At 41.4% G+C, this 20,060-nt stretch overlaps 1 protein-coding gene and 1 long non-coding RNA gene across 2 annotated transcripts in view; one reads left to right on the forward strand and one right to left on the reverse strand.

Annotated features, from left to right (window-relative positions):
• The window catches only part of LOC126404335 (low affinity immunoglobulin gamma Fc region receptor II-like), a 52,451-nt gene that overhangs the window by 10,164 nt on the left and 22,227 nt on the right, over nt 1-20,060 (forward strand). The window lies entirely within an intron of this gene.
• LOC126404394 (uncharacterized) lies at nt 11,431-18,864 on the reverse strand. The gene is made up of 3 exons (XR_007571459.1): nt 18,766-18,864; nt 18,502-18,685; nt 11,431-15,351 (listed from the first exon to the last, which is right to left on the reverse strand). It is a non-coding gene; the product is annotated as an uncharacterized LOC126404394 (long non-coding RNA).

Here is a 20,060-nt window from a genome sequence, read left to right on the forward strand (position 1 = left end):
CAGTCGACCAGCGGTGTATCATACTGCAGCAAAGGGGGCTTTTATCGTCGTTGTTTGATGCCGACATCAACTTTACAGGTCACATCATTTGATCTGAATGTCAAACATGTCATGACACATTCAGGATCCTCTGTGTACAGACACACACCCAAGTTACACTGTGTTTCAACCACAAGACAAATATGTAACAAGTTACACTGTGTTTCAACCACAAGACAAATATGTAAAACGACACACCCAGTCAGACACAGCTGCGTGGAGTCTTCATCATGATGAAGAGACTAATCTGATCTGAGAGCTGATTCCCATTGTGTTTAGTCCAGATGGTCCACAGTGAGGATGAGGAGGAGACTGAAGTGATGAAGGGGTTAACTGCATGATTTTAGGATGAAGTTTCTGAACACACACACACACACACACACACACACACACACACACACACACACACACAGAGCTTGCTGTCTGTGAACAAGTCAAAGAAATGTTTGATGACTAAAGTGTCAAAGTGCTCAGTAAAGATGCTGCTGTTACTCATCTCTTCCTGCTTCATGAGTCTGTGTCTCACTTTGTCTTCAACACGCTTGGAAAACTCCTGAAACACAATGTTGTTTAAGTTTCGTTTCATGTCAGCCATTCCAGAGAAATGAGGTCTGTTGGTTGGGTGTAACTTGGCTCACAGCCAGCGAGAGCTCGTTAAACAGGAACTAAAATGGAGACCCACAGTGTGTGTCTTTGTTACAGTAAACACACAGTCAGAGTTTGACTCTCCTGCTCAGCTCAGAGTTCATGGTGACCTGACCTCACATTTGGACTTTGGCTGAAGCCTGTAACTGATAAGAGTGATAAGAGTGTCTATCAGAGGTGCAGCTGCTCTCTGTGGCTGTAACATCGCTCTTCCTGCTTCATGAGTCTGTCCAGAATATGTTTTCCTTCAAACTGCAGAATAAGCTGCAGCGAAGGCTCCTGAATAAAACCACAGTCTCAGTTTAGTCTGCAGTGAGTTACAGTTACAGTCATCTGATGAAACTTCTTTGTATTTCTGTATCCAGTTGTCACTTGGCTCACAGCCAGAGAGACGTTGTAAATAAAACTAATAAAACTAAGAGCCACAGCGTGTGTCTCTGTTACAGTAAACACACAGTCAGACTCTGAGCTCATGGTGAAATATTTGACTTCACATTTGGAATTCAAAACACTCTTATCATGGAGTCACAGGCTGCAGAGTGCAGAGTGTTTATCAGAGAGAAGAGGAAGAGGAGGAGGGGGGGAGTTCATGCTGCGGCTGCTCCAGAGAGACGCTGAGAACTCGTAAACAGGAAATAAAATGGAGAACAGCATCACGTGTCTTTGTTGCAGTAAGAGTTGCTGTTGCTGTCAGAGTTTGACTCTCCTGATCAGCTCTGAGTTCATGGTGAAACATTTAACTTTACATCTGCAACTGAAAAACAGTCTTATCATGGAGTGACAGGCTGCAGAGTGTTTATCAGAGAGAAGAGGAGGAGGAGGAGGAGTTAATGCTGCAGCTGCTGCTCTCTGTGCCTGATACTGATCTCTTCCTGCTTCATGAGTCCGTCCAGAATAAGGTTTCCTTCACCCTGCAGAATAAGCTGCAGTGGAGACCCCTGAATAAAAACACAGTCTCAGGTTTTCTGTGATGCACCTGAACACTGATGAAACTTCTGTCATTACTCATATGTGTTGAAACTCAGCTCACCGCCAGAGAGAAGTCGAAAAACAGGAAATAAAACTGAGAACCACAGCGGGTTTTTTTGTAACAGCAATCAGTTTGTCAGAGTTCAACTCTGCTGCTCAGCTCAGAGCTCAGGGTAAACTCAGCCTTCATATCTGGAATTAAAAACAGTCTTATCATTGAGTTACAGGCTGAGTGTTCATGAGAGGGAGGAGGAAGGGTTAATGCTGCTGCTGCACCCAGAGAGACGGTGAAGAGGAGTGAGCTCACCACATGATTCACTGAACTGAATAAAACCTGCTTTCAATTTAAGTCTAAACTAAGTTTAAGGTTTTCCCCCAAAACATAACTTAAGTCCCTCGGACTGTGGTTCAGTTCAGTTCTCTATCAGCAGCTTCAGATATATCAACATTGTCACTGTAATAGAAACAGAAAGCTTCCTGTGGAAAAACCCCGACTCACAGGCACAGCCAACACTGTGGCTCATTTACTCTGTAAAATAATAAATATTTTCCCTTCATGGCTCTTTCTGTTTCGGCTTCACCACGTGTCAGAGGGGAATATTTTACTGCGCCACATTGTGAAGGTGTGACTTTGGTCTCTGGCTCAGTGTGACCAACATCTCTCACTCATTTCACTGCTTTTACAAACCAAATAATTAATGGAGGAAATAATCAGCACATTCATACAGAATGAACATGATCACTGGTTGATGATAAAAACTGCAGCACAGGTCATGAGACAAAGACGAAAGTCCATGGTCATGATTTATCATGCGGATTCTTATTTACACAACAAACTGCACTGATTGGTTACAAAACACCAGCAGTGACCTCTGAAACATGTTGATAGATAAACAGTAAAATAATAACATCAGTTTCCATCTTCAGAGACGATTAACACAAACGAAGAAGAGAAATGAAGCTGAAGTCTGACTGAGACACTTTGATCAGAGCATCCTGATCCAGCAGTTATTGATCAGGAGAAACCTGATCAGAGACACACACAAGATGAGACTCTTCTCAGGAGACAATCTCTGGTCCTTTTCACACAGAGGTGGCGCTATGGAGCCGAGACCAAGTCTTTACACCTCCTTTACATTTTACAGAACCAAACGACGACGCATCACGTCATTATGACACATAACCAAAAGAGGCATGACTGGTGTGACAGACACACACCAGTCATGCCTCTTTGACTCACGACATACGTATGTGTCCGCAGCTCTTTTTAAACAATAACAATCATTTACTGTCCCTGTAATATGGCGGCTGACCTCGTCCTCTGCTCGGAGGGTAAGGACCACCTGGACCTCACTGTTTTCAGCGGCTGTTCCTCTTTGAGTTAGCTGGACCTCACTGTTTTCAGCGGCTGTTCCTCTTTGAGTTAGCTGCTAACTGCTAACAGCTACTTTGTAAATCTCCGAGAAGGTCGCACACTTAACATGCTGTCAAAATGTCACACCCATCATGTCCTGCCGCCTGTCCCATTTATACAGACGATGCCGCCTTAAGGTGCGGACACACCAAAGCGACATCAAAGAACTAGCGGTGACGAAAGCCAACTGTTGTGTCGTCTACGTCGCCTCACGTCGCCCTGTGTCAGTTGCATTTGAACACACTACACGGACTATATCCGACGGCCAAGTAGCACGTACGTTCTGCGCCTGCGTGAGAGAGAGCGGAGTGAGAGAGTGGTACATCCTGTCAGCCGAGGGGTTTCCTATCTGTGCAGCCGAGCACCGCAGCACCTCCACGGACTATTACATCCAGACGGTCCCGGTGTTTCCTCCGCAGGCTCCACTTCACTCAGCTGCCCGATAAACCCGCTGCTTCTTCCCACTTTAACCTGAATAACAAACCAGGGCTCGGTGCTCCGGTTGGATCCAAACGGAGAGCCGGGGCTAGCTCAGAGACTAGCGGAGGCTAACTGGCTGTGCTTCCCTCCGGTCATGCTGCGGCTAACGCTCCGCTAGCCGCTCCCAGCTAGCTCCGGTTTGTTATTCAGGTTAAAGTGTGAAGAAGCAGCGGGTCTGTGGGGCAGCTGAGTGAAGTGGAGCCTGAGGAGGAAGCACCGGTTAGCCCCGGTTTCACTACAGGCAGATTCACTCGCTACAGGGGCGAGGAAATAAAACCTGAACAGCCAATCAGAGTGATCTCTCTCACCGTCAAGCTCCATCGCCGATTCAACATGCTCAATCGGCCGAAAAGATGCCAACAGTGGTCCGAGTAGTGCCAACGGTGCGAGACACAGCACAAAAACTAGGGCGACAGATGCTCACCGACTTTGGCTGCCGGTGTGTCAGGGCCTTAAAGACGAGACAACTCCGTCCCTCCACACTGTGACTGTACCTTTAATACAGAACGAAGTCAGAAGATCAGTGTGTGTAGTTCACAGTGATGATGATGATGATGATGATGATGGTGGTGGTGGGGGAGTCTACATGCAGCTGCTGTGTGATGGAGCTCTGAGACCATCAGTGGAATATAAAGTGTGTGCAGCTGCACTCAGATGAACAGCAGGAAACAGCTGCTGTGTTAATGGACATCAGACGCAGCTGATCTCATTAATAATGAATCAGTCATTTAATAATTCAGGATGGTTCTCAGTGTTGGACTCTGTCGGGTTCTCCAGTTCTAGTTGGGACTTTTAATCATCCTCTTTTTCTTGTTCTGGAAATACGTCACAGTGGAACATTTTATTTGAAGTGATGACTGTCACGCTGTGGGCAGAATGACACAGAGGGGTTTTTGTGTGTCATTTGAGAGCTCATTATGTTTTGTTGCCCACAGCTACAGACTCAGAGGAGTCAGTCACAATCAGTGGATTATATTACAGTGCTGAGCTGACTGTAGGTTTATCTGAACTCTCTATTTGTTGTTTAACAAGAAACTTGAATAAAAGAGAAGCAGCCAGTTCTCATATTCATCAACCAACCGACACAGAAAGGAAGTGAAACCACTTCCTGCTATAGACTGAGATGGTGGGGGGATGTGCTGCAAAGTTTGAAGCAGCCTGTGATCACATGCTCCACCCTCTAAATACCCCGCCATTTAGCTGTCTATGATGACAGGCCCAGACAAGCCATGTGGAGGCATACAGATTTTATCTCATTTGTCAGTTAGAGGACTCTGGGTCGTGCGCCTTTGTGATCCGGTGAAGTGTCTCTGACAGTCTCCATCCATGTCAGTGAACAGAAGATCTATACAATCAGCACAGTTTCAAGATTAGAGTCATCAATTCAGTATCTGACCAAATGTCTCCCCTTCTGTTCCTGAGATATGACGTTAAAACATGATGATGTCACAGTCAAGCTGACCTTTGACCTTCATTATTTTATCCTACCAGACATTTGTGTCAAGTTTGGTCAGAATTAGTGAATGAATTCTTCAGCTTGGACAAGAAAATGTATTGTGAGGTCACACTGACCTTTGACCTTTGACTGCTAAATTCTAATCAGTTTATTCTTGAGCTCAGATGGACGGTTGTGCCAAATTTGAAATTAAAAATACACACAGGGTTGCTATGCTGCTTCACATTGCCTCTGGATCAAGTAGGTATTTATTTATGGCATTTCACAGGGAAAAATAGCTCAGCCATGCAAAAATCGAGTTGAGCAGTACAGCTTCCATGTTCAGTGTAGTAGCTTCAGTTGATTATAATGGTTGACATGTCACACCGCGTCCGTGTCCCATGTATTTTGGCCATAAGTAGATGTTTGTGCCGAAATTTTTAAAAATTCCCTCATGGCATTCTTGAGATATCATGTTCTAGAGAATGCGACGGACACAGTCACGGTCACCTTGACCACCAGATTCTAATAAGTTAATCGTTAAGCCCAAGTGGACGTTTGTGCCACATTTGAGGAAATTCCCTCAGTGTTCTTAAGATATTGCATTCATGAGAATGAGGCAGACCCAGGGTCACAATGACCTTTGACCTGCAAAATCTCATCATTTTAAGCTTGATTTAAAATGGACGTTTGTGCCAACTATAACAAAAGTCACTCAAGGTGTTCTTGAAATAAAGTGTTCACAAGAATGAGACGCATGCCAGGTCACAATGACCCCTGGCCACCAGTGAACGTTTGTGCCAAATTTGAAAAAATAATAAATAAAAATAGATTTATGTTTATGACCCAAAAACATAATGTATCTGGCCATGGCTGTGGCTGCCACTGAGATATTAGTTCAATAATATTTTTAATAGGTTTTATTGACTTGAATGCTCTTGGCGAGATCTGTTCCAGGAACAGGATTTTGTTCAAAAGCAAACAGAAAAATGAGACAGTTGTCAGACTGGATTATTCTATTTTTAAAACATGATCATTTGACTGTGACTGAATCTGATTAGATTGAACTATGGGGCTGTTTTTTTCATTACATTATCAGGTTTATCCTTTATTAAGCAAACATTTGAAAGACAAACAGTTTAATATAATGTGTTCACTGACACTGATTAAACAAGTCAACAGTATATAACCAGGTTAAAATCATGCTGAATTGATCAGTAATTATAATCACACATAATAAACTGAGTGCATTAACATTTGTAGCTGCAGTTTTATACAGTGCAAATATTAAAGTAAAAGTGCCAACAGTGGACACACGGCAGACAGAGAGTGAGCTGGTCACAACACTACTTACTGCTGAAGAGCTAAAACTAATTTAAAAGTACATTTCAGCTTCTTTTCAAAGGTTTGGAAACAACATTCACTTAGACACATTAACAAACTGAGATCACCTGCACACCATAATATTTCAACAAATATACTCATATAAAAAATAAATCTCTTACATAATGATCACCATCATGTTTTCGTGCTGTAACAACAACTGAAGAGTTTTTCAACATGTTCAAAAGAGACAGAGCCAAAACTAGTTCTGTGTGTGGCCCTCTTACTGACCTCACCTGTGCTCTGCTCTGGTTTAATATCAATAACAACACAAATTAAGATTCATTAACATATTGTGACACAGTCTTGCAAAATTTGAAATGCAGCATGTGATTCATCTTTAAACTGCACCTTAAGAAACCGACTAAAAATCCAATATGGCTGCCATTTTTATTTTTAAAGATGGCCACTGATTTATGGTTATTGGATGCAGATATCTTAACATAATCAACCTGTCTGAAATGAATATCTGATGGATTGATTCCTGCATTTTTACAACATGGAGACTCTATTTTTGCAACATCTGGGTTGTCAGACGGATTTATTAATCATTTGTGGAATATTTAAGACGTCTGATGTTGCAGGTGCCAAATATTTTACTTGGTGATTTAGTTATCAGATTAAGAGTCTACTGAGAACACTGGGTGTTCAGTGCTGCTCAGTACGGCGTCCAGACTGAGTGGACTGAGAGGAAAAAGACACAACATCACCAAACCTGAGTATTTACACTTCAGAAACAGTCCTGGATTAATTAGCTCTTTTACCTGGGGTTAAATACCAGAGCTACATGAAATTAGCAGAAATTTAAGATCTCACTTTTTGAGACTTGTTCCAATCTGTTCCCCCCTTGGACGGAGATTCTCCCCCGTCAGCCATGTTCCATAATATACGGCAGCTGAAGGCCGAGGGTTTAGTCTTTTACCATCTTATATGAAGCACTTTCTTGTATGGAATACAACTAGGTTCGTGCACTGAGTCGCCCTACACCTAGCCCAATCGTCCATCCAGTGTCATTCAAGTCCCGTGCGATCTGTACACCATCCAGGTGACTAAAGCCCCATCACCCTTGGCTCGGCTTACCCGCGCTGGCACATCCTGTCAATTCAGGTGCAAACATCTAACTGACATGGGGGCGAGTTAGATATCATTTGGGACACTTAGGGTAAAGAGTGCTCCAGGGATGAAGTTTTTCTCTTAGCGTGCACTGGTTCCCTCTAAAAAAAGCAAGTGGGTTTTTTTCCCATGAGATTTTGGATTATTGCAGAAAATAAACTCTGTAACAAACAAACATTTATGATACTCACATGATACTTAAGCAAGATAATCTCCACTAATGAACTCCACTTTATGATTTCTGAAGCCTAAATGCAGTCACCAGAAGTAAGGGGCTGATGTTAGGCTATGAACAAACTACACTATGGTTGCATGACTTGATGTTGCCACCTTAACAAGACTGTAAAGCCGTGTTTGGCGTGATGACGTTCTGTAGTCTCATTTAGCCACTCGTTAGCATGGTCATAAGGACAGAGGGATGTCGTATGCTGTAAAGCCCTGTGAGGCAAATTGTGATTTGTGATATTGGGATTTATAAATAAAATTGATTGATTGATTGATTGATTGATGTTTTATAAGACACATTAAAGCTTCTAAATTCACAGTGAGGTATTTACTGACATTTTTTTGTCGTGGAACAAAACGTGAAAGTCTCTTCAGCTTGTGTTGATCACAGACCTTTTTTCACACATCTCATCAAAATCACCAAAAGGTATTGTTATCGGGATATGAGATTTTGGTCATATCACCCAGCCCTATGCTCACTCATTCCCAGGTTTTAGGGATCATTCCTGGGGCGCTACATTACTTTGCTAAGCGGACACTGAACTCCATGCTGAGTTTCACAGCAGTGATGTCACCAGTGTGCCCTGGTAGTGCTCGACATTCACTCATAATTATTACTGGTTCATTTTAAGCTGCTTTTTATATCGATGGACTCTTAATTGGTGCTTGTATGACAAAGTGGAAATTTGCATTTAGCTGCTGTAAATCACACTCAGTGAGTAAAACAGTATCATCAGCGTATAATGACACTTAGCTTATTTAGTATTGAGCACGCGTTTGCATTAATGAGCTAATTCATACACAAAAATTACAGTTTCACCTGCTTTACTGCAAAAGTTGAATCAAACCATCAGTAAACATATTATTGATCTCAATGCAGGCAACTGAGAAACAAGGTCTGGATTACTTTATAAACCTTGTACTTATAATGTATAAACCAGCCTTTCATAGTTGCCCAGTTGAGATCAATAATGTATTTACTGATGGTTTGATTGACCTTTTGGAGTGAAACCAGGCGACGCCTTCTTCCATACATTTGTGTATCTCTATTAATCAGAGCAAAGGCCTTTTGAAAGTCAAAAACAGAATTCACTCCTGTTCTAATGATTGCTGACTTTGACTGTTGGAATGATCAATGCAGGCTTGTTTATATCTTAGTACACTTCTAGATACTGTGTGAGCCTGTTTACTGCATTATATACTGAATATATTGGATCTATAGTGGATACAACATATTCATATCTTTCCTCCAGCTGTTTAATATTCTGTATTATTCTTATTATTAGCAGTAATATTTCATATATGTGATATATATCCTAAGATAAATATATTAGGGACAGTATGAGGTGGAATGCACGCACTGGTGCAGTAACCATTGACCCTCATGATATTCTCTAATTCAGTCACATCTTAAACAAGCTTACATTTTTTTTTCGTCCATTTTGGTTATTGTGAACTGGTCTTAGATTTCATTCAGAGTAACATTTAAGTGGCATTCGTCTTTCTTTGAATTTGAGTTTTCCAGCGGGTCTTGTTCACCAGCTGCAACAGCAGCAGGCTGCTCTGAATTCTTCCTCATAAATTTCTTACGTACTGTGAAGCCCAACAAACCGACGACAATCACCCCACAGGTGCTCAGTCCAGCGAAAACTGACAGTCCCAAATGATCATGAATGATTTCATCATCCTCTCCTCCATTATTTTCTCCGTCTCCTCCAGTTGTGTGACCTGCAGAGCAGAAAACAGGTGTGAGCTATCAGCTGTCAGGTGATGAGTGAAGAACAAAAGAAAATTAAGCTCCTCTTCAGTCTGATGCCATTTTCTCAAATGAACTCTGGAAAATGTCCTGAAAATCAGGTCTGGACATTGCTGTAACTCTACAAACTCTCCTGAGTCTGAACTCTACAAACTCGCCTGAGTCTGAACTCTACAAACTCACCTGAGTCTGAACTCTACAAACTCACCTGAGTCTGAGCTCTACAAACTCACCTGAGTCTGAACTCTACAAACTCGCCTGACTCTGAGCTCTACAAACTCACCTGAGTCTGAGCTCTACAAACTCACCTGAGTCTTGAACCTTCAGTTTGATGGTGCTGATGAGTTCAGGTTCATCCCTCTTTCCACGTCCTGTGCTGCTCCATCCAATTCGACACTCATATGTTCCAGTGTCGTTGACGGTGACGTTCCTCAGAATCACAGAAGCGTTTCCATCCTTCATCTCTGGATCCATCAGCTTCACTCGACCGCGATAAGATGGAAGCTGGGAGTTTATGAATTGGCGGTTATTACGGAGGAAGAAGACATATTTATGTGACTTCGGCTCAGCTCTGCTCCACGCTAACTGTTCGATGGCAGCCTTATTGGGAGCACGACACACAAGAGTCACATCTTCTCCACGCTTCACTGTGACCTCCTGCGTGTCTGAACAAGAGAGAGCAGAAAGCAAAGAAACAGTGTCAGACTGAGGAGTTCAGATGGAAACAGCTCCACTGCCACAAGGTGTAAATGTTCACTTGTGTCTGGACACAAAGTTCATTTCACCAGCTGAGCATTTCTAACAACAGCTGACATCTTGGAGGCTGTCTATGATGGGAAGAGAGATCACCTGTGTGAACCACACTCTGTTGTTTAAAATGCAAAGTGGAGGAACGAGTGACACGTATTTGATACTGCAGAAAAGTTAAACTAAAATTAGTTTTCTAACTCTTTAGTATAGACAGGTGGGTACGTGTGTTGTTATATGTGAAGAACAGACAACAATATACAAGTTTGTTGTCTAAAAACAGCCTCAGTACTAAGTTTCATTTTTCATTGGAGGATTACCGACCTTGTGTTTTGGGCTGTCACTTGTGTATGTGCTTCAGGCATGTGCTCACAGCTCTGGTCTGAGAAGCTACAGTTGACATTTAGGCTAAAAACTTGGTATTTTGTGTTCTTTTTTACATTTTGAAACTGGTCACTGTTCACTTCAATTTTACTGGATCTGGCTATAGCACTGTTTTCCACTGAAACTCTGGGAGCATTTTCTGAACTAAAGATCTTCACCTATCCCCACATCAGCACAGGGGGGAGAAGATATCTTATCTTACTATATCTTACTATACAATGACGAACACTCTGTGTGTGTGTGTCTGTTCCACGTTTTTCTCCTCACTGACTTGGTCAACCCATGTGAAATTTGGCACAGTGGTAGAGGGTCATGGGAGGATGCCAATGAAGCAATATTACATCAATTGGCCAAAGGGGGGCGCTANTCTAAATCCATTCAAACATATTTTCATAAGTATGACCCAGTGTACTGAACTAACACTGCACTGTGACTTTTGGGTGCCGTTACACCCCAACAGTAAACACATAGAAATACACAAGGAAACACATATCTGTGAAATAAACAACAAATCCATGGAAAACCCATCTTCATACAAAGACAGTGGGAATTAAGATAAGATAAGATAAGATAAGATACACCCTTATTGATCCCACAATTGAGAAATTCCAGTGTTACAGCAGTCAAGGGGAAAGAATCAGATTAAAGATTTCAATATTTAAAAACTTAAAAAACTAGGCATGCAAAAAAGTACAAAAAATACAAGAAACAGCAATAAATAATAATAATAATAATAATATTAATAATAATAATTATGAGCAGTGGATAAAAAGTGAAGATATAGAGTGCAAAGTGAATACTGTATGTGCAAAAAAACAACAACAAGTGGGACAGCAATGCTTATAGTGGTGTATTGAGATTTGAGATTTATTTATTTTTTCAGAAAATGGGACAATATGCATTAATGGACATTTACATGTAAATGCACGAGATTATAGCCAGGTGGCTAATTTCCATCTCCAGTCCCATTGGCAGGTTGGTGTCGAACACATAATCAATAATGCCAACAAAAGAAAATCAAATACACAGAGGACAAGATAGTAAACCACAAAAGACACAACAGGCAAAGAGTTGGGCGACCATAGAAATTTCAGTCCGATTACAAAGTGCAGGTGTGCTAGTTAAAGTGGAGAGTGCCAAAGTGCTGAGTGTGTATTGCAGACACCCCGGTATATTGCACATGCCCTAACGCAGTAAAGTGCATAGTGCAGTTTGTAAAGTGCTAATTGCTAAGTGTCAATTCATATTGCACAATGTCACCTACAGCACTTGACACACTTGCACATACAAATATGGTACTCCAACAAACCAGTTGCACAGATACACAGAACAGCAATTAGAGAATACATTAAAATAATAATAATAATAATAATAAATAAATAAAATAAAATTCTTAAGATGCATCAGTGCAAATTTGATTCTCTAGTAGCCGTGTTTTGAAATGTCCAGTGAATGAGGCAAGAGTTGGCGAATACCGTATAGTATTTGGTATGGTGTTCCATGTCTGGGTCGCTCGATATGAAAACACTGTCTGTCCGAAAACACTTTTCCTGAGCGGGACTTGACAATCCCCTCTAGAGCCGGCTCTCGTTGACCTCATAGGGTTCGTTTTTATAAATTCACCCAACGGAGGCGGAGCCAGACCATGGAGAATTTTGTACACCAAGACACCATCTGCATGTTTTATTGTGTTTCCCCAACTCAGAAGACCATGTTTTCTCAAAATGTTGCAATGGTGGTATGCTTTGGTTTTTTTTGCCTAAAATTTTGATTGCCTGTTTATACACAATTTCAGCTGATTTAAGCGTGGTCTTGCATGCCAGTGCCCAGATTGTTATGCAATAAGTTAAATGTGTCATTGCCATAGCACTGAAATATAATTTTGCTGATTCGGTAGTCAGGTTGTTTCTTATGTATCTGAAGTTAGACAGGTTGAATTTGGTTCGGTTCACAGCTCTCTTTACTTGTTGCTTGAAGCATAGTTGTGAATCGATAATTATTCCAAGATATTTGAATTCACCTACCACTTAAAGCTTGTTCCCATTTACAAACACATCAGGTAATATGTCATTATTTCCTTTTTTTGAGAAAAACATGCAGACAGTTTTTGGTGCATTAAGATGTAACCGTGAACATTGTAGCCAATTTGAAACATGAACTATAGCAGCAGATAGATCTTGTGCGGCCTGACATTTGTTTTTAGCCTGTACATACAACACTGCGTCATCTGCATACATCTGACAGGATACATTTGGAGGACAACAAGTTGGCAGATCATTGATATATAGACTGAATAACAGTGGCCCAAGAATCGACCCTTGAGGCACACCAACAGTGTTATCACAAGTTGCAGATTTTACATTGTCTACTCTGACACATTGTTTTCTTTCTGCAATATATGATTCCATCCATTTCAAACTGCTTAATGAAATGTTAAAGTAAGACAGCTTAGTCAACAAGGTCTCATGATTTCCCGTATCAAATGCTTTTTTTAAAATCTAAAAACACAGCTCCTATAACTCCTCCTGCATCAATCTTTGATTTTACATTTTCCAGAAAAACAAACAACAAACTGCTGTCTCTGTGAAATGATGTTTTCTAAAGCCAAATTGCATTGGATTTAGAGTGTATGGACTATTGTTCACGTGCTTAATGAGTTGTTCTGCAGTCCATTTCTCAGCAATTTTGGAAACTGTTGGTAAAATGCTTATGGGCCTATAGTTACTAATTGAAGTTGGGTTACCCGATTTGAAAACTGGTGTAATAACTGCAGATTTCCAGGAATTAGGAAAAACCCCTTCATTTATGGACTGATTGATTATACTGGCAAGTGGAGCAATGAATGATTGTTTATTGGCTTTCACAAACATAGTGTCCATACCGAACGCATCTTTGGCTTTGGAGTTTTTTAGATTACAGATAATACTGTCAACATTTATCTGTGATATTTCATGTAATGTGAAGACTGGAGTACCACTATTCAGAGACATTAGAGGCATGATGTGGAGCTAAAAGACAAGTTTCTGACAGAGTCTATAAAATAGGTGTTAAGAACAGTTACAATTTCATTTTGATCATGGGTTACATTATTATCAATTTGCAACTCCCTGATGCTCCTATTTGTGAAATTATTTCCAGTTAATTTCTTTATGTTTGTCCATACTTCCTTAGCATTGCCCCTAGCATGTCGTATTGCATTAATAAAGAAATGTGTCTTTGCATTTCTTATTTCCTTTGTGACTTTGTTTCTGAGTGTAGTGAATATTTTCCTATTATGAGCATTTTTTGTCTTGATGGCCATTTTAGGGGCATGGTCCCGCTGTTTCATCAGTGCCCATATTTCACTATTCAGCCAGGGTAGATGATCCTTTTTTCGTGGTTTTGACTTACACTTTTCCATAAAGTGATACATTGTGTCCTGAATAACAGTCATGAAAGCATGACAGTTTTCATTCACATGATCATAGGTGAGATGGTCAGACCAAATGATGTCATTCAAGGCTTTTTCTAAATTTTGTATCTCACCCTTGGGAATTCTCAGTTGCTCGGATTGTTTACCCGGGAGACAAGTGAATCTATTTTTTGTCAGTTTTCTTGAGAAAAGGATCATATTATGGTCTGACAGGCCGGTGACCATGTTATAGATTTTTTTGTATTCTATTGGCTTTGTTGGTGAAAACCAAATCTATACATGTTTTAGAAGAGCTGCTTATTCTGGTAGGTTCCTTTATAAGTTGTGTTAATTCAAAGGTATTTGCTAAGAATTGTAAATGCTTCCGATTGGTTTTAGCATTCCAATTAACATTGAAATCGCCAAGTAAAACAACCTCATTTTTAAAATTGCATTCATTTAAAATGGCCTTCAATTCCTCATAGAATCCACTAAGAGCCGACGGAGGTCTATAAATTCCAATTAGTGTAAATGTCATTTGCTGTGAGAGGGTAATAGTGAGGCCGATACATTCTAGATTAGTTACACATGACCATGTTATTTGTTTATACTTTAAGTGGTCCCTAATATAAAATATCACCCCACCGCCTCTGCCTTCTGACCTATCTTTTCGAAAAATATTGTAGCCCGGTACATTTAGCCCTGCGGTTGGAGAGTTGGTGTGTAGCCATGTCTCGGAGATACAAAGATAATCTAGGTTTGAATCATTTAATATGTTGTACTTGATCACATTTGAATATAATGCTTCATATATTCAAGTGTCCTCCAAGTAAACCCCTTGGTTTGGCTTCTAAGTCCCATATAACATGAGCATGGTTTAAGGTCTCAAGGAACTTGTACTTACGGTGTTTAATAATCGCTTTATTTATTTTAACCGGTTTGTCACCCGGGAGCGGCGCGATGGAGTAGGCATCCAGCTGCTGAGCTTTTGGCCGTCAGCATGCCCTCACTGGAGAGGCTGCTGCCGCTGGTGGGCTGCCACCCGGGAGCGGTGCGATGGAGTGGGAATCCAGCTGCTGAGCCTACGGTTGTAGGCATGCCCTCGCTGGAGAGACCGCCGCTGCTGGTGGGCTGTCACCCCGGAGGGACGTGGTGGAGTGGGCATCCAGCTGCTGAGCCTTCGGTTGTAGGCGCGCCCTCACTGGAGAGACCGCCACTGCTGGTGGGCTGCCACCTGGGAGCGACGTGGTGGTGAGTGCATCCAGCTGCTGAGATGTCCACTGCTGGCGCACCCTCACTGGAGAGACTGCTGCTGGGCTGTCACCCAAGAGCGACGATGTGGTGAGGGCATCCAGCTACTGAGCCTTCGGCTGTAGGCACACAAAGTGTGCACCGGTCATACATAGGCCAAACAGACAATCCCCTGCACAAATGTAGTCTACTTTATGTACTTAGGCCTCATGAGCCCTTCTGCTGCTGGTGTTGTGCCAAAAAGTCATCGTCTGCCAGAAACTGATAGCTGTCTGCAGGTTAAAGCCGTATACCCCTGTTTATTAATGTCTACATCTGCTTTATCTGATAAAACATAACTTTATGTCCGTGGTAATAGCAAAGGTATGTCTTCATTAAACTTTAACATTTCTTGTTGTTCTTGTTGCCAAAAAAGTGTTTTGAATTCATAGCGTAACCAGGCATGGCATTTATATGATTATAGGTAAGATTAAAGTTTTGTTTCTGATGTATATTGGCTATGTGCTTGGTGTTTCTCAACCCTCAACTCAAATGTATTTATAGAGCACATTTAATAACAACTCGCATTGACCAAAATGCTACAAAAAAGGAATATATCCTGTTTATGGATGGGTTATAAAATAAAGAAATATGGGGTACTAATAAGACAGAAATACCTCGTTGCAGAGCACACACAAACAGCATGCATAGTACTACTGAAGCAAAATAGTTACAGATATCTTTACCCCAAAAAACTATGTCATCATACTCCAGACTGCAAGAATCAGGCCATCACCAAGCGGCAACCTCCAGGGGTGATGAGTGAAGCCAATGCGGAGGTGCAGTTCGTTGAATGTCCACTTGAGGCTGGCTCCAGAAGTGAGTCAATCCCCACAGATCCCCATGTTAAAATGCCCAACTTTAGAGCAGAAATAAACATGTTTACAGCCTGGTACAAAAAAATGGTTTTGGTCTCTATAGTTAATTTCCCCTTTCATGACAACTCTGGGGCGAATTTTTTTTATAGCTCATCCATTTACATGTTATTAAGGTTTAAAATTGCGTATAATTAAGGCCGTGGCCACTCTGAGTGACAGGTGACACCATCATGAGTGGCTAACTAGCATGCTAACTAGCTGCTGGCTGTCTGCTCGGCATCGCCTCAGCTAATTCGTGTCCATGTTCAAGGCATTGAACCTGTCCTCTCAGCTGTGTTTGTGCCTTTTGGATATTTTTTCAGGCAAATATTGGAGTAATATGGCTTGCTGTTCGATTAATTATACCAACAGACCGTCCAAGAAGTCTGTGCTCCAGGTTTTTCGGTAAGTGAAATTCGGAAATTCTAGTATTATTTTATTTATGTATATGTTAGCACTAATTAGTGGTCACCATCTAGCTTGTCAGCAGCGTGTATCGGTGTCTGCGGTCACCACCTAGCTTGTCAGCTTATTATTATATTATTAAGCCTTTATTTAATACATGTAAAATCACGTTGATACCGGAGGTCTCATTTTCAAGTGCGACCTGTATCACAGCAGCAACATCCACATCAAGTTACAGAGCCACAGACAATACGATACAACACAAGCTTAGCTCGTTAACTAGCTAACCAGCCAGCTAACGGTTAGCCTTCGAGCAAGACGCCAGTCCGGGGATGCATCGAAGTCAGAGCCTGACAGAGAAGTGTTAGGATTTAGGCATTTAGGGAGAGAATATTTTGAACAAAAGGCTGAGGCTGTGTGAGGTTTGAAAATAAAGGTCCACCACGTTAGTTAGCTAACGTGATGCAATGTTAACGTTGTCATATGAGCAGTGTAACGTTAACGTAACATTAAGGCTATACTTGTGTATGTAAATTAAAAAGTGGCGAACTGTGTGAAATTACAATAAGGTGTGTAACGTAATTAAAAAAAACTAATGTGACATTTGACTGTCACATATAAAATATTAAGAAGATTAGTGTATGATATAGGCCTGTAGTTACACAACAATAGATAATGCACAGACAGAATATGGGGACTGTGATGGCCACCACCTTTTTGTTTTGCTAAAATAAATTGATTATGATCTGTTGAACATTGAAGTAATTTAAGTTGTATTGTTTGCATGTAAAGGTGTCTGTGAAGTAGGTAGCTAACACATATATTACTTTTAATATCTATTTGTCTGTGTAAAGTTTTCCTCTAGGTGACCCAGACAGACTGGACCAGTGGACACTCAACACGAGGAGACAGAACTGGACTCCAAACAAGACTTCCCATCTGTGCAGTGAACACTTTGAGAGTCATCACTTCAGCACTGACTCCAGGATAAAGACACCTTTTTTCATACAGTACCTCACAAAGAGTCAAGAAACTTATTAGTTTAAAATGATGAATTATTGTCCATAATACATTTAAATGCATTACATAAATTACTAATTGTCATACATTACTAAGTACTCGATTAGGGTACAGCTTGCTCTGTACTATTACTGATAAGGTGAAATTACTGACACACCAGTGCAGTTTAGTGTTCCCCTGATGCAGACAGGGTATGGGTGCCAAATGAGCCAATAGCATGGATAACAATGTTTCCAGTATTTCCCCAACCACATGAAAAGCAGACAAAATTATCTCCCAAGGTGGTGAAGAAGAGATGTTCCGATATTCAGTTCAATTTACAGTTCAAATAATTGTTCATATTGACTGCTGTAATTAAAAGAAACACATGAACACCATGATTCCTTCAAGTGTTTGTGTCTGTGTCCGTCTACTGACTGTATACACCAGGTCTGGTGAGCCATTAATCGTCCCTGCTGTATGTTAAGTTGCTGGTCGACAACCGTACAAACGTAACAAACAGGAAAACAACCCTCCGCATCTGAACACGCCACCATGTCCAAATACCCGCACTTGCGCCCTTGTGCCCCTTAATTGCGCGCTCCCGCTAAGGGGCGCAAGTGCGGAGGGTGTCTCAATTGTCTTCAGTTGTTATCAGGGGGTGCAAACCTGCGCCCTTAATACACCCCTTCCGAAAGTGCACATCAGATCTCACTTCAGGTAAGTGCACTTCAGGGAAGACCTCAGGGCGCAAGTGTGGGTATTTGGACAGGGCTTGTACACACAGTGGCCGTTGCGTCATTATTACATAATTATTTACACTGACATGTTGCGAAATAACATCTTCTTAATGCAGCACTTCTGAACTAAAATATTACTCTCACGTGTGCACACACACACACACACACACACACACACACACACACACACACACACACACACACACACACACACACACACACGCCTTACCCTGGCACAGGGAAATTATCCAGAAATGTGCGAACACGACAAACAGTGCTGAAGCCATGGCTGCGGAGCTCCGCGTGCGGTAGATCCAACTGCAGAAATGTCGTATTTCCTCAACTGCCTTTAATATGTGAGTGTAGCCGCCCCACCCACACTGTGTGGCTGCAGGGAGGGAGGCAGGGCTGGCCTAAACAGAAGCAAGCTGATTTACGGGAAGTTGGTGCTGCTTTCAGGTGGTGTACGACATTTGACAATTCAGAGGCTTACCAGAACAACAAAACGAACTCCAGGAGAATGTGGAAATAAAGGCCACAGAAGGTGGACACAATAACACGAAGAGTGCAAAGTACTCGCACACAGCACTCAAGTGAAATTACTTATTTTAAAAAACAGACTCAGATAAAAAATAAAAATGACGTCAGTTAAAATGTACACTGAGCAAACGTTTATCCTGTGACTGAATAGCCTACATATTCGATAACCCACGTCCCCCATCTCTGAGGACTTTAAATCCAACACACTAGTGAGCAAAAGCTACTGAATGATGAGAGGGTTATATATAATGCTCATTTCCAGGAAGTCACGTTGCTTCACAGAATGTGACTCTGTTTTAAACCACCAGGTGTCAGCAGAGTTACTCTTAAGCCATGATGACAGAGCGAGTCCCCACATGTCCCCATCTTTTAAAGGTGATAGATAGCCTATAGGATTCATACCTCCTGGTCAGTAGGTGTCACACTCCCTCTCGCTCCACTCTTCAGTTCTACAGGTTGCCAGGTTGGTAAAAGACAGACACTGGAGACAGTGATGTCAAGTGAAGAGTCTTCTGTGGTATAGTAATTAAAACATAATAATAATAAATGATGAATCCTCTCTTGTGCGCCCTGTAATACACTGTAACAATCTGCGTAGAGCTTTTGTAGCTCCACTCGTCACTGATGCTAACGTAATTAGTCAGTTAGGATCCTTTGTCGTGGTGTCCACACAGATCCCCTGATTCAACAGCGTCCTGTATACACACAAAAACACCAAAGTGTTCTTGATATTAAAATGGCAAATATATTCCTCTGTTATAATTTACCAATAATAATAATAATAATAATAATAATAATAATAATAACATGATAGTTTGGCTGTACTAGATCTTTNAATAGGGACGAGGTTACAGTGCTAACGTTAGATAGTAGCGTTAACGTTACTAGTGAGTGGAAACGCACAAGGAAGATAACGTTAAGGTTTCAGAGGCTACGTTACTGTAGGCTAACGTTAGCCATTAGCAACTGGCATGACACAAAACATTTAAAAACAATATTAGTGCAACATATAAGAAAGAACATATAGTGCAATAGTAAGATGAAAAGGGTCGACGTTTCACAGTCAAAAACTCCACATCCTGAGAGCAGAACTGGGAGATCCTCTTCACATCACAGCACCATGAATTGTTTGTGTATACACCACGGAGCTTACCAGATGATGCTGCCGTCCTGTCCGCTCTGTGTAGTGTTAGCCCCGTTAGCTCAACACCGGAGTCTGATATGTTACATTCATCCATGTCTCAGTGA

Source organism: Epinephelus moara, chromosome 17, assembly GCF_006386435.1.
Source record: "Epinephelus moara isolate mb chromosome 17, YSFRI_EMoa_1.0, whole genome shotgun sequence".
NCBI classification, from domain to species: domain Eukaryota; kingdom Metazoa; phylum Chordata; class Actinopteri; order Perciformes; family Serranidae; genus Epinephelus; species Epinephelus moara.